The sequence below is a fragment of the Papio anubis genome, chromosome X (genome assembly GCF_008728515.1).
Source record: "Papio anubis isolate 15944 chromosome X, Panubis1.0, whole genome shotgun sequence".
In the NCBI taxonomy this organism is placed as follows: domain Eukaryota; kingdom Metazoa; phylum Chordata; class Mammalia; order Primates; family Cercopithecidae; genus Papio; species Papio anubis.
Window position 1 is genome coordinate 114,593,020 of NC_044996.1, and position 26,229 is coordinate 114,619,248.

At 39.9% G+C, this 26,229-nt stretch overlaps 1 protein-coding gene across 12 annotated transcripts in view; it reads left to right on the top strand.

Annotated features, from left to right (window-relative positions):
- Positions 1-17,116: 17,116 nt before the first annotated feature.
- Positions 17,117-26,229, top strand: part of TAB3 (TGF-beta activated kinase 1 (MAP3K7) binding protein 3) — a 61,668-nt gene continuing 52,555 nt past the window's right edge. For 4 of the 12 annotated variants that reach the window (XR_004180551.1, XM_031660442.1, XM_021932572.2 and 1 more), the window contains exon 1: positions 17,122-17,397. The gene's annotated coding sequence lies outside the window, so the exon portion shown is untranslated. Of the gene's footprint in view, positions 17,398-19,946; positions 23,007-26,229 lie in introns of those variants that run through there. The other 8 variants (XM_021932571.2, XM_009197375.4, XM_009197374.4 and 5 more) reach the window with 8 other exon arrangements.

The window sequence follows — 26,229 nt, forward strand, 5'->3', positions numbered from 1 at the left end:
TATCCTCTGGGAAGGTGCACAAAAAAATTTACTAACTTTCTGGAATGAAGGAGGAAAAAATAAGAAGAAAGAACATACATTATGATCTCAATACATTATCCTGCCACAATATTTATAGTTTACTCATTATCACAATCAACAAAAGTTCTTTCTGTTTGGGAAATCAAAGACACACTATATCACCTTGAAAAGTCAGAATCTATATTAACCTAAAAGCTCAAGGCACACATGCACGCTCGCGCATGCACAACCATCTGAACCTAGATCCAGAGGGAGATACTCAGTTGGAAAGTTTACTTTCTAAAAGGTCAAATTATTCTCCCTGAAGTTCCTGTAGACAAGTGATTTTAGAGATACAGGCCCCTTGAGATCTAAAGGAAATGCTATGATAATACAAATAAACCTTCTTGCAACCCAGCTGTGACATTTGATACCAGGGGGAATATGACTGAAAATACACAGTGCCACTCTGGCTTTTATCAAATGAAAAGGGAATTGTCAGAGACAAGTATAACTTGCAAAAACAAAAACCAAAACATGAGAATTCCCATTTATAGTTCAAAGGATGAAGATGCTAAAGGGAGTGGCAATGGTGGGCTGTAGAATAACTACCAAAAAGAAACAAAATATTGAGCTCAACCTTGGCCAAACATTTCCAAAATGGAAAGCGAAAGAGAAGACGACGACCAGTTTAAATCAACTTCCTAGTCAATAAGTCTCTTAAAGTGTTGTTCCTTTAAAGTCTTCTATTACACAGTGATTAAATGTGCTCCTACTCTGATTAAAAACATTTTGTGGGGCTCATTTCTCCTATTCTAGTTCTATAGCACTTAATGTTCCCTCCAAAATTGCTTTGGGGAAAGCAATCTCATGTCAGGGAAATGAATTCCAAAGTGCTTCCCTATAAGGGCTGAGGGAAATTCACACCTTCAGTGCACAACTTGGAAGATAGCAGGCTTTAGATTGCTTTTGGAAGTTCAAAAAATAAATTCAAGAAATCTGATGTTGAGTGAAGTAATCTTTAGACAGTTCACGTACACATTTAGTCCTTAGAACTATTATTACCAATATTCTTCAGCAGAATATACTTGTTATCCAAGTGAACTATTTTAACAGCATGTTTTGTAAGCATGAGCTTTTATAAAATATCTCCTTTTCAGAGATGGTACTTTAACATTTTGCCTTTCCAACTTTTGGACACACTATGTATTTAAACAATGAACATGCATAACTTAGATTTAGCCACAGACTAGAAGGGCCCCCTATGCAGCTTTCTGGATCTTTTCTGTCTTGCCCTCTTCCCTCCAGTCCTTTCCCCAATATGCATATCTCCCTCCACTGGACAATCCTTCTGGACTCATGACCAATGATGTATGTTGGGACAGCTTGCTTGGCCTCGAGTCCACTTGGGAACAGACCCTTCAAAGCCTCTTTCACACATGGCTCTGTTATTCTTTCCTCCAAATGGATCCTCTAGCAAAAGCCATAGCTTAACACAATTCCAGTGAATATCATTCACGTATATGATAGAGGGATGCCACTCAACTAGAGTTGTGTGATGTCCAGACTCTGTCTCACCCCTCAGTCCTTATTTTTCTTCACCTGAAATAAGTACTGGTCACTTGTTCACATTCCCCCTAAAGCTGTGGTCTCCATGCCTTGTTTACTGTTTACCCTGTGAATAAATAAGATTTTTGATGACACTTTCCAATATATATGCATACCTTTATTTATAAAATATATACATCTGCATATACATACACAGATACAATATATACATACTCACACATTAAAAGAACTTTTAAAAGTTTGTAATACAAACTAAATATGAAAAGAACTTCTGATAATTTTTGAGATCATCAGATTGGATGAAAAAGCAAGACCCAAATATGCTGCTTACAAGAAATCCACTTTGAATTTAAAGATGTAAATAAGGTTAAAAATAAAAGCGTGGGAAAATATATACCACACTAACACTAGTAAAAATAAAGCTGGAGTGGCTATACTAACATGAAAGTAGATTTCAGAGCAAAGAATATAAGGGATATAGTGAACAGGCAACCTACAGAATGGGAGAAAATTTTTGCAATCTACTCATCTGACAAAGGGCTAATATCCAGAACCTACAAATAACTCAAACAAATTTACAAGAAAAACAAACAACCCCATCAAAAGTGGGCAAAGGATAGCAACAGACATTTCTCAAAAGAAGATTATCTACAGCCAACAGACATGAAAAAATGCTCATCATCACTGGGCTTACCAAAGCAAATGCAAATCAAAAACCACAATGAGATACCATCTCACACCAGTTAGAATGGACATCATTAAAGTCAGGAAACAACAGGAAAGGGAGAGGATGTGAGAAATAGGAACACTTTTACACTGTTGGTGGATTGTAAACTAGTTCAAACTTATGGAAAAAACAGTATGGCTTATTCCTCAAGGATCTAGAAGTAGATGCAAACATATGACCCAGCCATCCCATTACTGGGGATATACCCAGTTGATTATAAATTATGCTGCTATAAAGACATGCACACGATGTTTATTGCAGCACTATTCACAATAGCAAAGACTTGAATCAACCCAAATGTCCATCAGTGACAGATTGATTAAGAAAATGTAAGTACCATATACAATTCATGGAATACTATGCAGCCATAAAAGGATGAGTTTGCGCCCTTTGTAGGGACATGGATGCAGCTGGAAACCATCATTCTAGCAACCATCACAAGAACAGAAAACCAAACACCCAGACGTTCTCACTCATAGGTGGAACTGGAACAATGAGATCACTTGACTCAGGAAGGGGAACATCACACACCGGGCCTATCATGGGAGGGGAGGGGAGGGATTGCAATGGGAGTTATACCTGATGTAAATGACGAAAGTTGATGGGCAGCAGACCAACATGGCACAAGTATACATATGTAACAAACCTGCACGTACATGTACCCTACAACTTTAAAGTATAATAATAATAAATAAATTTAAAAAAAAAAAAAAAAAAAAAAAAGAATATAAGGGATACAGATGGTCATTCCATAAGGATACAGGAGTCAATTCATGAGGAGTACATAATAATGCTAAGTATTTATAAACTTAATAACAGAGCTTCAAAATACATGAAACAAAAACTGATAGAACTGAAAGGTGGAATAGATAATTCCACATTTACAGTTGGAGATTGAAACAGCCCTCTCAATAATCAATCCAGAGTAAACAGAAAAAACAAGTAAACAAAAAATCAGCAAGTATGTAGGAAACTTGAATAATACTATGAACTAAAGTGACCTAATTAACATTTATAAAACATTCTGTGTACCAAGAGCAGAATACACATTCTTTTCAATTACACATGGAATATTTAGCAAGATAGACCATATTCTGGGCCACAAAGCAAGTCCCAATGAATTTAAAAGGATCCAAATTTTGCAATGTGTTCTATAACCGCAATGAAATTAAATTAGAAAACAATAACAGAAAGATCTCTGGAAAATCCTCAAATAACAACTTTAAATAACTTACAGATCAAAGGAGAAATTAGAAAGAATTTTTAATTATATAAAAACAAAAATATAACAAATTAAAATTTGTGCGATGTACCTAAAGCAGTGCCTAGAAGAAAAGTTACAGCACTGAACACCTATTTGAGAAAAAAGCAAAGATCTCAAATCAATGATCTCAGCTTGCATGATAAACTAGGAAGTTAAATGGTAACTTAAATGGTATATAAGCCATTGGGATTCCTCTCCCTCTGAATTCCCTTTTTGGAGGTTTTTTGCTCAGAATCTTTTATTTTTTATTGTTATTTATTTATTTAGAGATGGAGTCTTGCTCTGTCACCCAGGCTGGAGTACAGTGGCATGATCTTGGCTCACTGATACCTCCACCTCCCAGGTTCAAGCGATCCTCGTGCCTCAGTCTCACCTGGCTAATTTTTGTATTTTTAGTAGAGACGGGGTTTTATCATGTTGGCCAGGCTGGTCTCGAACTCTTGACCTCAAGTAATACACCTGCCTTGGCCTCCCAAAGTGCTGGGATTACAGGGGTAAGCCACCACGCCCAGCCTTACTCATGACCTCTTTCTGTGACTGGTGATGACAAATGGGCCATATTCCTTCTTTTCCTCACTCATTCGCCTAAGAAAAAGACCTCTACTCCTACTTGTACCCCTTAGACACTTGAGAAGAAATTAAGTTTGGGCTCAGGAGAAAGGACACATAGGAAAGGCCCCTTAGGCTAGTTTCCAGTCTAGGCAAAAACAGTGCTCAATGCCATACCGATCCAGTCTATGTTACCTGGGCCGAGATGTCCACTTGGAGTTTTGGACGGCCATCACTAAATACTCACATCATGCTGTCTCCTCTTTAGACTTGAAAAGACCTAATTCTCTTTTGACTACTTTAGTTAAATATTTCCAATGTATTTTAGAATTATTAAAAGGAAATTTATTGATTTCAATGTATTAATTCAATAAATATTTATTGAGTGTGCACCAAGTACTGTTCTGGGCACCAGGTATGTAGCAGTGAACAAATAGGCAAAATTTCTTATATTTCTATTGGTATAAAAAACTATAGCAATATGCATTTCTCAAAGTCTATTGGCTTTGTCCCAGAACTTCTTAGAATAGCCATTATTCCCATTTTTAAATAATATTGGTATTTAATTTGTATTTTGACAGTGCAAACTAATGAAGGTATTTTTTGTGCTAGAAATGAGGGAATCTGGAGTGCAGTTATCAGATGAAATGAACATCAAGAAAATGACATAATACATAATATGAACATGCTGAGAAGAGAAGGAAAAATCTCTGTGACAATCATTAATTTTTTATTCTCTTTAAAGGTTTATTTTATAACGTAAGAAGGAAAGAAATATCATGTGGTATTTAGAATATGTTATAAGCTCCAAATCAACATTGAATATTTCTAAAAGGAAACAAAAGAATTTCAGAAGTAACTTCAGCAATCCGACAACCATATTGAAAAAATTATAATAGTGCATGGCTTTTCTCACCTTTATAGCTTTTAAAATCAGCAGGTAGCTGTTTTGTTAGACTTTCAAAATTAAGTTCTTTTTTATTTAGTTTTTGACATGACCCAGAAAGTCAGGATTTGCTAGTTATGAGATAATCTTTAGGCATCTATACCAGTCATATCAAAACTAGCAAAAATTTAGCCACAATTTTTTGTTTTGGTGAGGAGGAGGCTGTCTGGGTTTCCTTTTAACAGTGAGTCCTTTCATGTATGGCAATCTGAGGGTGCCAGCTTTCTATTTCATTGGCCCCATGCCTTCTGCAAGTTGCTGACTCACTTTATGGAATGGAATTAAGAACCTGTCCAAATCAATAGGCATTTGTGTGAGCATGCAAGTTCTTCCCCAATATCCATTTTCTCTTTCTTCCATGGAAATAGAAATTTTAGCTAGTAACAGTATTAACAAAGGTCAGCAAGATCTTAGAAGATAACTCATGAACATAGCAAGCAATGGCACTGGGGTAAATGATAAGAAAGATTCCAAATGTTTGGGGAGTGTATGCTGTATCTGAGTACTTATAACAACATCCTATAGAGTGATGGACCCCGGTGAGAGTTAGACAGAAAGCAACAAAAAATGGAAGGGAACATAGCTCTGTCAAGAGTACGTTCTTTGCCCGTGGCCTGCAATTTCAGAGTCCTACGTGATTGAAAAAGCCATCTGCTTTCTGCAACTTCACAGTAAAGCAGCTTAAAGAGGCTGCAGATAAAGGAAGACTTGGCAGGAAATAATATTGTGGCTCCTCACACATCTTCCTCTTGACCAGTAAATCAGAACCAGAGCAGAGGTGGAGATCATGTTAAGTATGCCAACTTCTCATACAAACCTATTCAGAAGAACCTAAGGAAACAACTATTAAGTTCAATGAGAGGAAGATGAATCAGCACAGAGAACAGTGACAGCAAAAGAATTTACCTGGAAGAGATCTTAGACTATGGTTACTTTTTTTTTTTTTTTTGAGACAGAGTCTCACTCTGTCGCCCAGGCTGGAGTGCAGTGGCCGGATCTCAGCTCACTGCAAGCTCCGCCTCCCAGGTTCACGCCATTCTCCTGCCTCAGCCTCCCGAGTAGCTGGGACTACAGGCACTCGCCACCATGCCCAGCTAATTTTGTGTGTGTGTTTTTAGTAGAGACGGGATTTCATCATGTTAGCCAGGATGGTCTTGATCTCCTGACCTCGTGATCTGCCCGCTTCAGCCTCCCAAAGTGCTGGGATTACAGGCGTGAGCCACCGCGCCCGGCCGACTATGGTTACTTCTATATGTAATTGGCAAGTAGCAAATAGACCAGAATCCTATTGAGTAGTAGAGGGAATCCAAAAGCCACAGAAACCAAAAGGCTGGTTTGCAAATGCCTATCATGATTAGAGCCCTCATGTAGTGTTAGGAACCCCAAAACTTCTCAGTAGGAAACAGGCTGTGAAAGCTGAGCAATCCCCAAGAACCGCCCACTGCAAATATGGCCATAATAATCAATGAAAATGAACCTTCCAGAGAGCAGAGACAAGGTCCATAAAGGACAATGGACAAGGAGTTTTCTTAAGAGAGCAGAGCTAAGGGCTGTCAGATGAGCTAACTAAGAAATTCAATCCAATGTTAGGACAAGGAGCTTTTGCATTTCCAAGCCAGTAGGACTTAATAAGTACCATGAACTAATAATGACTGCTCAGTGGTTCCCCTTTTCCCTTTCCAACATCAGTGTTTCTGTTCTTATTACCTTGTTCCTAGTCCACCATTATGTTGTGAATGGGGCACATAACTTGTCTTGCTTTTTATAAATCACAGGATCACAAGGAGACACATCTGAGCCTGATATAGAGGATCACACATCAGCACATCATTCAGAGATCCTGGACTTTGAGATGTATGTGGTAACAGACTTGTATTTTGGAGTTTTCTTCATTGGTAACTGGTGAGTTTGCTCTATGTGTGGCTGGAAAGTCCAAGATCAAGGAGCTGCCATTTGGTGCCTGGTGAGAGCCTTTTTGCTATGTCCTCACATGGCAGAAGAGCAGAAGGGCAAAAAGGACAAACGTTCCCCACTCACATGGCAGAAGAGATAGATAAGCAAAAGCTAGCTAGTTCACTACAGCCCTTTCATAAAGTTGATAATCCCATTCATGAGGGCTCTGTCTTCATGACTTAATCATCTCCTAAAAACTCTACTTCTTTTTTTTTTTTTTAATTTATTTATTATTATTATACTTTAAGTTGTAGGGTACATGTGCATAACATGCAGGTTTGTTACATATGTATACTTGTGCCATGTTAGTCTGCTGCACCCATCAACTCGTCATTTACATCAGGTATAACTCCCAATGCAATCCCTCCCCCCTCTCCCCTCCCCATGATAGGCCCCGGTGTGTGATGTTCCCCTTCCTGAGTCCAAGTGATCTCGTTGTTAGAATTTTAGACCAATATCCCTGATGAACATCGATGCAAAAATCCTCAATAAAATACTGGCAAACCGGATTCAACAACACATCAAAAAGCTTATCCACCAAAACTCTACTTCTTAATACTACCACATTGGGGTTTAAGTCCCAACATGAATTTTGAAGGGGACACAAATATCCAAACTATAGCAATGGTACAGGCAGAAGATTGGAGAGACTGGAGAGCAAGAGGGAAGAGTTTGCAGTATTTTTCTCCCTCTTTTTCTGATTCTTAAAGCATCTCTTCCATGGATTTAGCTGTTGCCAAACCAAACCTCCCTTGATGGTCCAAGCTACTACTGGACAATTCTGACCAGGCAGACATAGCCATGGTTCAGGTTCCCTTTAAATTGCCCTGGATTCTGGGATCTGGTAAAACCACCTCCTCCAAATAAATGTTTCCCATCCCTAGGGATGGCAGCATCTTTCTGCTGTTGCCATTCTCAGGGTAGTTTCATCACTGACTTCTCAGCTTCTTCATTATTTGTGAAATCAATTTCCTCTTTAATTTTTCCTTTTTTGACAGTATTAGAGTAGTTTCTGTGCTTATTGCTGTGCCCTGTCTTAATACACAGACAATATAACCCTCTTAGAAACAAGAGCAATAATGATAGTCATATCATTATTGACTCAGTTTTTTAATCTGAAAAAAGTGGCTTTGGAAAATAATATAAAAGAAATAAAATATTTGCATAAAGATGTCCATTTTAGCATGGCATATAATAGCAGAAAATTGGAAACCACTTAAATGTCCAATATTTTTAAATGGCTTAAAAAATTAAAAAAATTAAATGCTGCGGTAACAGATGATTCCCAAATTTCAGTGATTTATCACAGATTTATTTCTCATTCACATTACCTACCCTTTGCAGGTTAGCTATAGCTCTGCTTCATCCTAGGACCCAGTTGGAAGGACCAGTCCCCATGTTGGTCTCATGGCAGTGGACAAAAAGTATGGACGGAGTAACAGCTCTTAAAGCTTATGTTCAGATGTGGAATATTTCATTTCTGGACAAATTCCACTGGCCAAAGAAAGTCACATGACCAAGCCTGCTATCAATGGGACAGATACTACTCCTTCAGGGAGGCCCCTCCCCCGGAAGAGGTTCTATAGAGATGGACCCAGAGGAGAAGGGAAGGAAATTTGTTGAAGAATAATAAAACCTACCACATTAATGAAGACTATGAAGAAACATGGAAAATGTTTGATATGAAGAAAAGTAAAGTAAGAATCTACAAAAAGAGTTTACGTATACCATCATGGTGAATTCTGGTAACTGTTCACCAAAATCCATTCTAACCTGCTTCCTAGGCATATAAAGTTAGATGTAGTCATATGATTAAGTCCTAGTCAATGAGATATGAGTAGAAGGGATGTGTAATACTCCCTGGCCAGGTGCCTCCTTTACACATTTTTTGTCATCTACTAGCTGATATCTGTTTGTGGCAATCCAACCTCAACCTTGTAGGTAACAAGGCTATAGAAGTTATAGAGGCACAAAGCAAGAGGACCGTGGGTCCCTAGATCACCATGTGGAGGAGAACACCTGTCAACCTACAATACCTGACCTAGACTGTTATGTTAGGGAGAAATAATTGTGTTCTTTAAGTCACTAAATTTTGAGGATTTCTTTTGAGTTCTATTAGCCTACTCTAACTGATACAAGTATTACTGCATTTGTAAAAGTAAATGATCCTGTCACTTCCTTCAATTTAGATGTCATTGTCTCCATGAAGCCTTTCATGAGTCCCTCAGTCCAAATTAGGTATCTCTACTAGGTGCTCCTCATATCTACCCTTATTACACTTTATTGTACTTGTTTGTGTATCCATCCCTTTAAGTGGAAAGCTATAACCACAGATCTTTGTTCACTGCTATGATTCTGGCTTCTAGCATAAGACATAACATCACAGAGCCTCCTTATATATTTGTTGAATGAATGAATGAGTAAAAAGGAAAGTAATTGTTTTATAATAATAGAATTATAGACGATTAAATGTAATATTTTAAATAATTATCCACTGACTTTTGACTATAAGTTAATATGCTTTATTTATAATTTTCTAATCAAATATGCCAAATTAAGTATTATCAATGATTATTCCTCAACATGTCTTTTGGACATTACACACATGAATCATAATATGAACTAGTGGGGTTTTTTCGTTTTTTGGAATTTCATTTTGAGACAGGGTCTTGCTCTGTTACCCAGGCTGGAGTGTAGTGGCATGACCATGACTCACTATGGCCTCAACCTCCCAACCTCAAGCAATCCTTCCATCTCAGTCACCCAAATAGCTGGGACCACAGGTAAGTGCTGCCATGCCTGGCTAAGTTTTTAATTTTTTTGTAGAGACAAGGTCTTGCTGTGTTGCCCAGGCTGGTCTTGAACTCCTGGGCCCAAGTGATCCTCCCATCTCAGCCTCCCAAAGTGTTGGAATTATAGGTGTGAGCCACCATGCCCAGCCTGAAACTGGTTTTTAACCCATCTGGGTTTGAAAGATCTATGCATGCACCTTATCAGCTACTCCAAGACTATTCCTTGTCTAAGGAATATCAAGAGGACTCACTCTCATGCACCATGATTTAGCATCTCCCAACTGTTCCCTCTCACATCTCTGAGCTCACAACAGTGAGTCAGAAGATTGTAGAAAAAGAAGTTAGAAAGAGTTTTTATGGTGTCATCACTCTCTGATTGAGAGCATGAGATTTGAGAGTAAGCCAATCATCATTTTAAGTAGCAAAAGGAAACATTAGCCGGGCATGGTAGCTCATGCCTGTAATCTCAGAACTTTGGGAAGAAGCAAGTCATCTTTTTAAGTAGCAAAAGGAGATGTTAGCCGGGCATGGTGGCTCACGCCTGTAATCTCAGCACTTTGGGAGGCCAAGGAGGGCAGATCACCTGAGGTCAGGAGTTCAAGACCAACCAGCCTGACCAACATGGTGAAACCCCGTCTCTACTAAAAATACAAAAATTAGCCGGGCGTGGTGGCTAACACCTGTAATCCAAGCTACTCAGGAGGCAGAGGCAGGAGAATCACTTGAACTGGGAGGCAGAGGTTGCAGTGAGCCAAGACTGAGCCATTGCACTCCAGCCTGGGTGACAGAGCAAGACTCCATCTCAAAAAAAAAAAAAAAAAAAAAAGTTAAAAAGCTTTAACTTTCTCCTAGGTAAGATGGAAATAATAATAAACCTTAATTTTGAATTTTGTTATTTTATTTATAACAACTGGACATATATTTACTCATTTTTATTATAAGTTTACACATGACCTCCTTCAGGACAACTGCAGACAACTCTGTCCCACCCATAACTTTTCCCAACCCCCACTCTCCCAAACACTTCCTCCAGGCCCATAGCTTCTAGAACACCAAAGGCATGAGCTATGGCTTCATTTGCTACATTCCATTATGCTTATTTGTTTATGTGACATTCTTTCTAATAGGCTGCAAATACCTTGAAGCCATGGACTTTGTCTTATTCATCTCGGTATCCTCAGAACATGGCTCAATAAATGTATGTTGAACGATGAATTAATCCCTAAGGCTGTGAATAAATGATACTTACTGTTTCTGGTGTTACTGGCAGAGAGCTCATTGCATTTGGGAAGGGAAGGGCTGAATTCCCATCTTGGCTGGACCAGTTACCTATTACCTTGGGCAATTCTCTTAACCTCAGTTTTCATCTGTCAAATGTCTCTTTGTACTATTACATGTTTACTATGAAAAGGAAACTCTGTGGTTCAGGAAAACCTCAAAACCATCAGGAAAAAAAGCTGCTAAAACAAGCCATTTTTTAATGTGTATTGAAGGGTAGTCTATAGTCTTCCCAAAAGCCAAGAATACTCTCAGCTACAATATTTTGTAAGCAGTATTGATTCATAAATCACTTACTTTGGGTGGGGAGGGGTTTAAATCCTGCCCCTGTCCACTCACTGTGTCACCTTAGGTTCTCCAGGTGTGTTTCCTTTTGTAGAATTACAATTAATTTAACACATGCTTATTGAGCACTTATGTCTTGAGTATTTATTACATGTTGAGCCCTAAGCAATAGGCAAAAATTGGATTCATTTTATTGAAACAATATAAATATTTTTGGTCACTTTGCTTTCTGTATTAGTCCATTTCCAGGCTGCTAATAAAGAGATACCCAAGACTGAACAATTTACAAAAGAAAGAGGTTTATTGGACTTACTGGTCCACATCGCTGTGGAGGCCTCACAATCATGGTGGAAGGTAAAAGGCACATCTCACATGGTGGCGGCAAGAGAGAGAATGAGAGCCAAGCGAAACGGTTTCCCCTTATCAAACCATCAGATCGGAAGACTTATTCACTACCAGGAATACATTATGGGGGAAACCGCCCCCATGATTCAATGATCCCCCACTGGGTCCCTCCCACAACACATGGGAATTATAGTAGTACAATTCAAGATGAGATTTGGGTGGGGACGTCGAGCCAAACCTTATCACCTTCCCTATACTCAGTCATGATCTTGAGTATTCAAACCATTCATTTCTTAAACTCTTTCATTCATGATATATTCATTTAGAATCTTTTCTTTGCAAGTGACAGAAAACATATCCCAAACAGGCTTATGCAAAAGGAAAAGAGATCATGTAACTAATAGTATAGAAGATAGGACTGGTTTTAAGTACTGCATGATGCAGGAGTACAAATGATATCCCCCAAATCTAGTTCTTCTGTCTCTCTTTATCCCTTAGTTCATTACCTTTGGGTTGGTACTGTTCTTTAGACAGAGTCCCCACTATAGTCATGATATAGAACTAATTAATAATTTTATATTCCCTCTTTCAGTGTCTTGGTATAAGAGGGCTCAATTCAGTTGTTTCTTGTGCTTATGATAGGGAAAATTAGAGTAGGTTGCTCTTAATTCTTCTAGCAAGCTCAGAAGGCATTCTGACACTTGTTATTTAAGGTACTGGCCAGTACAGGGGCAAGTACTAAATGAAGGTTAGGTGGGAAGCAGAGTAGGGGGTAGAATATACAGAAAAAAAATTAGATTATAAGAAACCACTTTTCCATTGAGAATCACTAAATCACGAAGTAAAAATCAAGGGGTCTACACAGAACATTAACATAGTTTAAATAGGGTATTTTAGTACAAAGAGCAGATTTGTCTAAATGTGATCCTGAGAACTCATGTTGGGTTACAGGCAAAAAGCTAACTGGAACCAGGGATCTGCCCTTTTACCAAAAAGAAAAGCTGCACCCAATTTCAGCTTCCCATAGGACTTCTTCCCCTCATAGAAGAATTGTAATATCTAATTAACCCCAAGGTCCCAGACAATGCCTATAAACAGTTGGCACCGCAACTTCAGATTGCCTGGCATCAAGCAGCCTGAGTAGTCCATCACTGACAAGGCTCCTCTTAGACTTGCACTATAAGAAAGGAAAGCAAAGGGGCAAGGGATTCTCTCAACTGAACCCAGTGTTACCCTTCAGGCCCAGCAAGGGCTCCCTCTTACCAAGGCTCAATTAGCTATTACTGGCCTGATCTACCAGCAGCAGAGATCAACAGTGAGCCCACAGTACAGCACCATTTCTCAAGGAGACCAGCCACTTTGGCAGATTGATTTCTTTGGATCCTTTCCACATGGGGTGTGGGGCATGCAGTTCATTCTTGCCAGAGCTGATTCATACTCTGAATATGAGTTTGGCTTACCTATCCACAGTTTTCCCATTAGCACCACCATTCAGGAGTTTACAAATGGTCATATAGTAACATGGTATCCCACAAAGTATTGCCTTAAACCAATGGACCCATTTTACTGCAAAGGAGTTGCATATGACAATGAGAACTGCTGGCATCATATACCTCATCATGTAAAAGCAGACAGCCTCATGAAATGGTCCATGAAAGGCCCAGCTAACTTTTTAGCTTTTAGACCATACCTTGTGGAGTTGGGAGTGACACCGAATGTCGTTGGTCCCATGAATAGCCTCTATTCTTTTTACCATGAGTGACCCCATGTGAGACCAGAAGAAAAACTGCCCAGTTGAGCCCACCCCAATTTGTTGACCCACAGCATAATGAGCAAATAACATGATTATTATTTTAGACTATTGATGTTTTGAAGTGGTTTGTTGCAGGACAATAGAATATTGATGCAACAGGTGAGGCCAAAAATATCTGAAATGATACATAAGATGTGTCTGATACAGGTGAAAAGAATGCATACTAAGTACTACCACATTCCAAAGAGAGCTCCTAGGCACTTCTCTACAGGACTCACCAAGAGGTGACAAAACCAGTTCTATGACCTCACTCAAACACTTCCTCCAGCCTAAATAAGAGAAGACTACAAGGGAGAGGTATATTAGTTATTATCTTCAAGGAGGTGTTGTAGATTTTCTCTCCCACTGAAAAGGGGGAAGCCAATGAGAAAAATGAGAGTGAGGTGGCCTCTGAGAGCTGATTAAGAATGTCTTCAAGACATATCACCCTCCAGATGGTTGGTCACTGAACTGAAGCTATCTGTAGGTCCAACCCAGAGAGAAAGTTTTAGGGAGAGCCTGCTATGTATCCCTGGAGTTTGGAGGCCCATGTCAGTATAGACACTGACACTGCCTCTTGTCAGAATTCTAAAGGCAGAAAACTTGCTGGAGCAGCAATGACAAGGCAGCATGTCTGTTGTTCAGTATGGCAAGGACATGTGAACTTCTCATGGATCAGGTGAGCATCTCAGAAGGCAAAATAGCTTGAGCTATTTGCTTGTGCCTGCCAAAGGGTTTGCCAGTTGTTGAAGTAACACTGGCAGTAAGAAACTATGGGTATTCCACAAGAGACAGGGGCTGAGGAGAAGTTTAAAAGGATTGAGTCCATATTTAAGAAATGTGCAGTGAAGGGGGTCCTGAACAATCATACTCACCCTATAAGAGCCAGCATTCGGATGCCAGTCATATAGAAGGCATTGACAACCAAGAGAGGACTTACAGCAGCACTGAAAAGTAAGAGAGACAAAGGGCTGAGAAAAGAGAGGCTAGATGGAAGAAAGAGCTTCATTTGTGTCCTGACAGGTACTCCTGAATCTTCCCAGTGGGACCCTAAGAAGAAGTCACAGAAGAAATCAACAGAGAGCCAATTTTCAGCATTTTCCATGTCCAGAAAAGACAAAGCCATGTTATGAAAGGATCAGTAAAGCAACACCTTGCCACCTCCATTTCTATCACCCCCGGAGGAGATACAGCTATGGTTAGCAAGATGGGGTAGGAGAAGTAGAAGCCTAAGGGACAGAAAGAGAAGAATTACACCTGCTTCCTTGACTCGAAGCCCCTCATCGGTGGCAGGATCCAACTGGGAGAGAGGACAAGATATAACTTCAAATAAGGTCCGAGTTTTGATTATTTTATGGGTCTTCTGGTTGTCCCCTCAATGTTTTTTCCAAAGTCATGGAATGTTTAGCTAGTTACAGGACTGCTTAGAATAAGACCACGTTTCACAGTCTCCCTTGCAGGTAGATGCAGTAACGTAATTAACATCTGACCAATGGGTTGTGAACATAAGTTGATGCTAACAACTTCTGGGTCATGCCCTTAAAGGAAATGGGTAGGCTTTCTCCCCCTTGATGACTGAAATGTGATGTGGTGCTGAGCCATTCTGGACCATGTAGACTAGGACAACAGTCTAGGAATGGTGGAGCAAGAAGACATAGGGAGACTAAACCATGGCTCAGTTTGTAGAACAGAGCTGCCGTGTTAGTCCACTTTTGCCACATAATAAGCAAAAGTCTCAGTGCCATGCTACTGAGACTTTTTTTCTCACTCATGGTTTTGTGATTTGGCTGGGGCTGCTCTCCTTGGTCCAAAACCTGAACTTGAAGCAGGTTTTCTACAAATGTTTGAGCACGATGGGCCCCACTGTGTGGGGTGTGTGATAGGAGTGAATGAACCCCTTTCTGACCACATCCAGCTTCCAAAATGAGTGGCTCTTGACACTGCAGCTGCTCTACTTCAGGATGTGGGTCAAATTCAGCTCCAGTCCAGCTGTTACATTCTCATCCCCAGGCTAGAGGGAGATTGGAAGCTCCCAGAGGGACAGGAGAACTTCCTTCCCATAGCAGCAGTTGGATCGTTTGCAGTTTGCCCACACTTGCAGAGGCAACGCCTTGAGCCCTGCCCAGAGACATAACACCAGCGGATGCTGCTCCTTTCTCAGAGGTCTGAGTTTTACCTCCACAAGGCAACTCCTCTAAACGTATAAATTGTAATAATCCCAACCTCTTCCCGTCCTCCTTCTAGCTCTAGGCATAGTAGCTGCTTCCTGCAGTTGCTACCTCTGTGGTACATTAACAGTTCTCTCTGACCTTATCAGTTGCTTAATAATCAATTCTTGATATTAAATTCTATTGGTTGAAATAATTGGGGTGGTTTGTTTCCTGCTATCACCCCGAGTGATTCACTGGACTAAATCTTATGCCTGTTAGACACCTCTCAAGAATTTTCTCTTTGGCTGGGCGCGGTGGCTCACCACCTGTAATCCCAGCACTTTGGGAGGCCGAGGCGGGTGGATCACCTGAGGTCAGGAGTTCAAGACCAGTCTGGTCAACATGGTGAAACCCTGTCTCTACCAAAACTAATCAGCTGGACTACAGGTACACACTACTCAGTGTCCCAGCTACTCAGGAGGCTGAGGCACGAGAATCGCTTGAACCCGGGAGGCAGAGGTTGGAGTGAGCCGAGATCACACAGCTGCACTCCAGCCTAGGCAACAGAGGAAGACTCGGTCTCAAAAAAAAAAAAGGGATTTCCTCTTTGATGTATTTTATGATATCCTCCCCCCACATCTGTCACTCCTCTCTGTACTCATTTCTATCACAGAACTTACTGTGCTCAAGTGTCATCATTGTTTTTTCTCATTCATCTCCATCCCAGGCCAATAGCTCCCTGAGGTTACAGCATTTCCTCAGTAGCTAGCACATAGGAAACTGAACAACACACGTTTGAATGAATGAGCAAGAAAAAATAAAATAGGAAAAAGAATTATTCGTATCAGATGGCTCATGTAGCACCAAAAATGAAAGAGAAAGTTAGATGGTGATGTGGGAAACAGGACTGTGGCTGCCAGCTGTGAGGTCATCCGCAAGCACACAGCAAGAAGCTCTTGATCAATAATGTGAACTCATAACAGGATGAAGAAGGTGCAGCTGAGGCTTTGCAAAGAATACTCGGTGACAGAACCCATAAGGACAAGCAAAGGGTTGGAAGACTCCCGAGGACGCAAAAGTGTGTTGGCCATTCGGGCTCCTGAGGGATGACCAAGCCTTAAGGGACGCCTCTCACTTGGTGCCTGGTCCTGCCAAGCCCTTTACTGGGTTTCTTGACTAGGTTTCATTACCCCGCCCCGCGCCACTAGTGGAAACAGGTAAAACCTGGAGAACCAGGTCCTACTTTAGGGGCCGTTCCGGGCATGCGTCATTACCCGCGCACGCAGGCGCAGTAACTTCCTCGGTAACTGGTACTGCCCATTTCCGATATGGGAAGTGTTTGCTCAGGCTTCCCTAATTTATCACCTTTCCTTTGGGCCCCCGCCCTCCTGTTCCTGTGGGGGAAGCCTCGCGAGATCGCCCTTGGCAGTACCCGGCGGCGCCATCTTTGTACCTGGCGAGCGACGGCGCCCGACGGAAGCCCTGAAGCCAGAGCTTGCTTGCCAAGCTCTCGCTCAGACCGGATCTAGGAAATACGAGGCGGGCCTCGGTGGGAGGGACGCACTGAGGGAGGAGGGAGGAAAGGGGGCGGCGGCGGCGGCGGCTCACACCGGATCCCGGCCCCGCACGGCGCGCACCCTGGGGGTTCGGGCGGGGAAGCGGCGCCGGCCCGGACCCCCCGCGGGAGCAGGCAACGGGCGTGAGGGCGAGGCGGCGGCGGCGGCGACCAGAGAGCAGCAGCCGCTTGGTGAGTGTCCGCGGGGAGGCCCGGCACCTGCCGGAGCTGGGACGTCGGAGGCGCCCCCGGGATCGTCCCAGTGACCCTGTGCCTGAGACGGTGGGCGTGTGCGCAACTGCTGGTGTCCCGGGGACTCAGCTCGGCCCGGGACTGCAGCTGACAGCGGGAACTGCGGGGCTGCGGGAGGTTTGCGCAGGGCCTGGCGCGTCCGCGCCCGCCCCAGACGCCCTGAGAGGCCGAGGGGAGAGGGAGTGGCTGGGGTGGGGTGTCGACTTTATTGGCCTTGGTCCCCCCAACGGAGGGGAAGATTCCCTTCCTCGCCGGACCCTAGGCATTGCGGAGAGTGAGCCTCTGTGGACCGGCTTTAAGCCCCCAGGAAGGTGTTTGAGGATGAGGACTAGCAGCACCAGCGTAGGGGCCGTTGAGGGTGTTGAGAGATGTGAAGGTTAGTAGCAGTATAGTAAGAATTGTTGGAGAGAAGGTTTACAGATGACTGTTGGTAGGTGTTGAGTAAGGAGAAAATATTGCTTTCCTTTAAAGATCACACAAGCAGTCCTCTGAGGTCCAACATCAGATTAGTTATTCCCAGTTGGAGTTCTGTAGCTTCCTACCGTGTGCCAGTTCATAAAGTGCGTAAAAGCAGGATTTGAAGGGTGAGGGACAGGTGAGGCATAAAGTAAGCTGCATTAAAAAAATCCGAAGTTTGTTAATGTGTTAAAATTAACACTGTTAATGTGTTAAAATGTAAAGCCTTCTGTTTCTACTGAAATGTAACTTACTTGAATTATTTAAGAAAACTTGCCACCTTTGGTCCAGACCGGGCTTGTCAGTTCGGTGTGTTTCTTCAGTGACGTTTGTCAATCAGGCAGTCATTTTGGCCTACAGTATATTTACTTCTGGTTTCTAAAAGAACAAGAATGAATGAGAAAAGGGAACGGTTTGGCAAACTGAGCTTTCTTTGCGCACTTTTTCATTTTGAAAGGATAAGAGAATTTACTTTTTTCTTTGCTTTAGCAATGATTTGCAGTAGTATACAAGAACACGTGGAAGAAGAAAGAAAGGGTTTTTTGAGATGAGAGTTTAATTTTGCACAGTGTTAAATTATAAAGGGCCTCATCACCCATGGCAAATTTTGTGATGGTATGTTTTTATGAACACTGGAAGAATGCAGGCATATACATATACATGCTTTTTAGTCAGTGTGTGATATGAATCTTTACAACGTTAGGGACAGCCCCCGCCCCCATTTGCTTACAACTGGCTTAATCAAGGGAAAGTTAGACTTCAGTGAAGGTAAATATTAAATATGTGATTTTCATCTTCACATCCGAAAGAACATAATCTGCATTCAATCACCCTGAATTTTCTTCCATATGTTTATTTGATGGAGTCTTCTCTTCAGTTATAGATACCACACTGTGTACAGTTTGTTGGAGCAAACAGAGCTAATGTCGATTATATTCAGGCACTGGAGATCCTCACAGCCACCCCGTGTTAAAAAGATAATGTTATCCCGATTGCACAGAACAATACTAACCTCGAATATTCTTTGGTGACTTCCCTGAGGAGATTATATAGCCCTTAAATTGCAGAGCTAGAACTCAAACCCATGTAGGTCTGATTCTAGAGCGTGTGTTCTTTCACCGTACTCTGCATAAGTTTTTGTGCTGACTGATACAAACTTTATGAAAATGGAAATTTGTGTTACAAAGAAACCTTTCAGTTCTGTTGGTAATCTTGAAAGCTTTCAGTGTCCTTGGCTCCAGATAATCTCAAGGTTTTTTTTTTTTTTTTTCCTTTTCGGATGTGTCCATTTTCTAGCCAGAGGTAATATTTGAGTTAGAAGTCTGCTAATCTGTAAAGATTCCTAATAGCTGGTAGTGACCTATCTGAAATTCAGATATTTTCAGCAACTTTGCCTCTTGCATCAGCATGCCCAAGATACTTCAAAGAACAAATATTTATTTATTTTATTCTGGTCCTGAATAGTATTTCAAATTACATTATTAAAATGGCAACTATCTATAGGGATTTGAATTTGCTTTATCAGAGCTTGGAGGTACGCATACACACCCCAGCCTTCTCCAGCAAGTGGAGTACTTGACAGCTGACCCTGTTTTTCTTCTCTTTAAAAATTTGATACAAAGGTTTTGGACCCTATTCATGATTTGCAGAAAAGACGGCAGCTCTTCTGGGATCTACCATAATCTGCTATGGGGCAAGGGAATGAAAGACCTTAACAGGTTCCCAGGCAGTATCTGAGGTGTTGGTGAAACAGCGTGAACATCTTGCCAGTGGTCACTTTTATCTCCCACTGTCTCTGCTGTTGCATTTCTTATGTGCTGCAGAGCCTGCCATCCTGGCCCTTATCTCTGCTCAAGAGAAGGGCTCCACATCTGAGTAGAGTTGAAGTGGAAGAACAGCCACAGAAATCATAAAAAAAGAGAAAAAGATACTAAATATCTGGTACTCATCCTCCACCAAGTCATTTGGTCAGGTTTCGCTGCCTAGTTAATTATCTCTGGCTGAAAGTTCTAGAAAAGTTATGAAATTTGGGATTTGCTGCTTCATTTAAGAAGTACATTGTTCGGGGGCCTTCAGTTAAGTAGTCCTGTCTTCATGGAAACAGAAAAAGAAGTCTTGTGTTCCTCAGTACACATCAGCATGTGTGTGTATTATGTGGCTTTAGAGACTGTTTTAAATAATCCCTTGGCATCTTGATGGGCAATCTTTGATCTGAATAAGTTTTTAAATATAGTTATACTCCCAAGAAAGAGTTAAATAAAATATACTTCCTTACTTGTGAAAGTAATTACTCATGGTATTTGGGCTGTTTATTAGGGCGAAAAAAAATCAACAAATGATAATGTAACTGAATGCTTACCAAGTAAACAAAGCCTTTCTGAAATGATTTATATTGCCACTGTATAAAGATAAAACACTGGGAAATTGCCTCATATCTACTTATAAGTTTATTTTCATACCTTCTATATAGTAACCTCAAATGATTACCATGGCCACAAATATTTATTTCTCTAAAAGTGAAATGGACCTGACGAAATATTTGGAACTATCAAACTGAATTAATCCTAAATAAGAACATTTATTATAGTTTAATTCATGGACAGTTCTATTTGTCCAACTCTAACATCCTACTTCCCTCCCTGCTTCAAATTTCTCTACTTTCCATCCTCTCCTTCTGATGCTGTTCCTGCCATTTACCTGGCACCTTTAGTTTTCCGTTGACATTGAAGTCTTTGATAGGGTGGATACTAACAAGGAAGGCACCAAAACTCCTCCAAGTCCCTTCTCCACATTCCCGTGCTCTAGGAGGTCAAGAGGGATGTGGATAAGACCTCTTAACCCACCCTGTTCTTTCTTGAAAAGGAGAACGAGAATAGCCAGAGTGAGGGAGGCACTGTCAAGACCCTCCAATGGTTTCTCCTCCTCTTCCCTCTCCTTAAGCGTCAAGGAGGAAAGTTGGTAAAAGCCCACGTGCTGCAGGAACAGGCACTGTACACTCATCCTCTTCAGCAGCCCACCATCTTCGCACTGTTTCCTCACTCCTTTCAGCTGCCATCCCCCCCTCCATCCTTCTTTCCCAGTTGGTCTTGCCTTCCTCATCCCTGGATCTCCTCCCACCCCAGCTCTGCCTTTTTGCCCTCCTTCATAGTGGAAGCCGAAGTCTATGGTCCTAGAGAACCTCAGACTTCCAGTTATGGAAGGGAAGATTTCCTTTTTCTACCTCCAGGGCTAAATGGGTCAGGAGTAGTTGCTGTTATCCTCAGTTGGGATGCTAAATTGATTTTCCTGTAGAAACATTGCCTGCACGGGTTCTGTGTTTTGTTATACTTCTGTAACCTTTTGGACATTTAGGCTTTTGTGAGCCGGCTTGGAAACCTAGCATATTGATCACTGTCTCCTGGAAAGGCAAAATCTGAGTTTCAAATAGATGATTTTAAAAATCAGCTTGTGCTCCAGAAATTGTTGAGGGTTGCCTGCTTTTTGTTAATTATTCACTGAAATGGTAGGTATTAATAGTACACCTTTAGCTGTCCGGAATTAGATTTATGTGGATCAGATGACTCTTCTGGGAGATAAACTGATAGGCTTTTTAGATTGTCAATGAAGAATTTCTAAATTTAGGCACATGTTTTGAAATAAAATTTAAGCTAGTCCCTCTCAGCCTAATATTGTCATTAAAGCAGGCATATCTTGAAGTTTTGTTGAAAGAGCATAGTTTTGGTTTTTCATAAAAGGAACATCTCATTCCCACCGTGAATTACTGCTGATTTGAAACTTTTCAAAAGTATTGGATCTCTTGCAGTTATTTTACCCTCGTTTATTTAGTGAGTAAATAACATGGGACAGTGTGTTTGTTTTACTTCAAGATTTTAAAATAAAGAGTGTGTTGAGGTTACATACTGTTACCACTGTTTGTGATGTTCAGACAATTAAGTGAGGGATTTGAAGGTGATAAAAACAAAACTAAGTACATTTTAAATTTGTTTTCCATAAATGTGTTCAGTCTTATCTTGGTTGAAGGAAATACTCCTAATAAAAGGCAAGATGGGTTTTTTTTTTTTTTTTTTTAGTTTCCAAACCACTCTTTCGTTTGAAAAATGACTTTCAGTAAGCATGCTCTGTTCATTTTAAGACATTTTAGAGTTTACCAAGTTATTTAATTACACACAGAGTGCGGAGGTTGAAAATATGATCTCTAGCGGTAAAATGCTCAGATGTTCAGATCTGACACTAACTAGCTCTGTGTTCGTGGGCAAATTACTTAATCTCTGACCTGTTCCCCCATTTTTGAAGTGGGGATAATGTGGTATCTACCTCATATAAGGATTAAATGAGCCAGAGGATGTATCATATTTAAAACATGCCTAGCAATGGTGAATATTCAAAAAGAGTTAGTTCTTATTATTACATTGTCATCATCATTACTACTATTACTGTTATTACTTTAGCTACTTTCTAAGATGATATGCCTTCTGTTCTGCGGTGTGGGCATGAAAGATATATTTGTTTACCTGGTAGCAATTTTTTAATGCAGAGTTTATTTGAGAGGTTCAGGGAGAGAGCAGTATGTTAACTGCTGGATACATCCACAATTGGCCATAGTGCAGGAAATTCATAGAATATTAAGCTTATTTTTTTCAGTTACACCATTCCTTTTTTTAGGTATAAAGAACTATGCCTTTTTGATGTTTGAGCAAAAGTAGATTATTTGAGTGATTGCAATGTCTTTATTAAAATTCAGTTATCTTGGTATCTACAGGCTAGAGTCTGTGTAGGGGGAGCCTCAATTTCTAAATGATCCATTGGTAAGACTTTTTTTAAGCAGCACCATTTTCCCACAGAAAAATGTCACGTAATAGTGTTCATATTCCCAAGCCAGCCCAACATATATGAATTTGAATACTGATAGTATTATAAAAACTAACTTTTATGTGTAACAGTGTCTCAGCAGGAACATGCACTGAGTACATCAAGTACTGAAAGATTATGACCACAATCTTGCAGATATGGCAGTAGGGCTATCTTCCTTTGCAGTTCTAGCAAGGACCGTCAAGCCTCGGGAAGAGAACTTTTTCCTCTGGTAGAGGCCGAGGGTAAGTAGTGGAGACTGGTCTCTAGAAGGCAGTAGCTTTTTTCTGGCTTGGCTCCTCAAAAGGCTGTATAGTATAGTGGTTAAACGCATGGACTGTCCACTCAGAGTGCTTATCTTCAAATCTCTGTTCCATTACTTACAGAACTTCCCATCTGTAAAATGTAGGTAAAAGTAGTGCCTCCCTTATGGGGTTCTTAAGAGGATTAAATGTGTTAATACGTGTGTGGCACTTAAAATAGCACCTGACCCATAAGTGAGTGCATAAGAAATGTTATGTATTTTTTAATTATTAAGCTTTACTGGTCTAGGATTTCTAGAATACCTTTGTCTGCTTGGCTGTCCACTGCCCACATCTTCTGCACTAAACAGGATTCTTCTCTTTCCTTTCCACTTTGGAATGGTTTCAGACTTTTCATTCCTGCCTGAAGTATTTTTTTAAGGAGTTTTGGGGGATTTATTTTATTTTTTAATGTTGGAGAAATAGCATTTAAAGAGTCCCTTCTGAGAACCCACTCTGTTTCCCCATTTAGGCCTTGTGTTGATGGAGACCATTATTTTAAGAAAGATATTGACTGCGGGCATTTAATTGAGTCAGAATTGAGTTACAAATTTCTCAACTTTTAGTAGTTTTTGCTAAGTCATTTCTTTTTAAATAAGCTTTTTATTTTGCAATAATTTTAGACTTACAATGAAGTTGCAAAGATTATACAGAATTCCCATATACCCAAGTATATATAACCCTGGTACATTTGTCCAAACTAAGACATTAACATTGGTACATTATTGTTAGCGAAACTGTAGATTTTACTCGATTTTACCAGAATCTCACTAATGTCCTTTTTCTGTTCCAGAATACCATGTTGCACTTAGTTGTTAAGTCATTTTTAATTATTTGTATTTATATCATGGAGACCGCCAGTTCTTTAGTGAATAGATTTCTGTGGCTATAAAACCATTCTCTGTTTTAGTTTGAAGTTTTCTGCACATACTCGAGGGCTAGGTGTTTCCTCTAGGGATGGCAAGTCCAGGGATTTATCTTGGCACTGAACTTTATAGGTTGAAATAAAAGGAGAGAGTCCTATTATAGTGGAAAGAACACTATGGTGATGGAGTTTAGGCTAAAGCATTTTTATAATTTAAAACTGTGTTTTCATGGGACTAAATGAATTCGTTTATGCACTATTCACTTTTGATGGATTTGATTTCAAAATGATGAGTCATTCTTCCTATTAAAAGTGTTAAGCATACTTCTTGGATATAGAAGCTAATTGAAATGAATTGGAGAATTTAATTTTTTAGTACTCATCATAGTTATGATTGACTTAATAAATTAATATTAAGTTAGTATAATTAAATTTCAGTAATTTAGAACATTTGTTTATATGCGCTTTTAGAAAATCCTTGGTTTCAATTTGTGATAACAATAGAGTCTTTTTGTTTTTTTCAGGGATACCATATGTAATAGGTGCTATTGTTACTCTAACTTTTCGCACATGCCTTCAGTTTGATGTCAAAGTCATCATTTAATGTAAACAGCAAGTTATCTGTTAGGCTGCACATCATGAACTTTACTTTTAGAAAGTCTTATCTTTTATGCCACAGAAATAGCATTTAGCTATTAGTCATGGATGGCAAAGAAATTAATTTTGAGTTGTTTGGATAAAAATGTTTCAGTTGACTATAGTGTGTATTGAGGGACACTGCCAGTAAACAAACTCTTGGTAGGTGGAAATCCCCTAGAAGTTACAGAAAATTGGGAGGAGGTTAACTTAATTAAATAACTTGAATTGTTTAGACGTATTCAGAGCTTCTTATGACCTTGAACAAATCACCCAACTTCAAAGGACCTTGGTTTCTTCATTTGTAAAATTAGGGAGTTTGACTAGATGTGTAAATCTAGTTGTTAGTTAACTTCTAAGATGTAAAAACCCTCTTGTTTAACAAAAACCTGCAAGATCAAGTTGCTTATCTGAAATCTTTATGAATCAACACGAGTCACTAAGTCTAGATATAAGTCAGTTTATCAGTTGGGTTCAAATAGTTTCAAACCAATATTACTGTAAGTTTGAGAGTCACTAGTTGGTTTGACACCTCTTATATATTTTTGGTAATTAGTATGTTGCTTTTTAAAATTTTATTATCTGATTTTTGTGCTTTACCCTGAAGCAATGAACTTCAAACATTTTTGTTCTCATATTCCCTAAACAATTGTGAAAAATGTACTCCTTTACACTTAAAAAAAACCCAAATAACCTTTTACTGAAGTTTAATATGCAGAAAGTACACAGAAAGTATGGTAGTGAACAACTCAGTGAATTTTCACCACCTGAGCACACTTGTGTACTAGCACCCAGATCAAGAAATTCTTACCATCTTACCCACCTCCAGCCCCACCTCCGCATATTTTCCTAACTTTTAACACCACAGGTTAGTTTTGCCTACTTTTATACTTTATCTAAATGGACTCTTTTGTCTCTGACTTCCTTTATGCAACATTGTGAATTTGAGATGTATTTATATTGTATGTAGTTGTAGACTGTTCATTCTCATTACTGTATATCATTCCACTGTATGAATAGATCATTATATATCATTGTTGATGGATATGTAGGTAGATCTCAGTTTGTGGAGAATGTCTTTGTGACCTTGGAGTAGGCAAAGATTTCTTCAACAGGACTTTTCAAGAGTAATTATTTCTTTTACAGTTTAGATTGGATAAGGAATGGGAGAACTGGTTTATTGAAATATGAGCAGTTACTTTTTTTTTTAATGATAATGTATAGTTAAAAATACTCTCTAAAGCTCAGGGAGAATGTTAGTATTTTTAACTAAATCTTCCAGGTAACAGGTTTGTGCTTTCATGACTATTTTGGGAGGAATTCCTTCAAAAATGTGTCATGTACTTCCTTGTCTTTTTGACTTGCCGATTTGTAGGAGTTTTTTACTATATGCTGGAAATGAGCCCTTGCTGGTTGTAAATATCTTCTCCCACTGTGTGGCATGCTTTTTCTATTTCATGGTATTCTCATAAGATTACTTCAAGGTATTCTCTCATCTTCTAGAAGCTTTATTGTTTTGGCTTTCACATATAGATCTAGCATATACCTGAAATTGATTTTGGTATATTGTGTGAGGTAGGGGATAATACTGTTTTTTCTTATATGGATAGCTAATTGTCCCAGCACACTATTTCCCTGCTATTTTCAGGAATCAAATGTCCATAT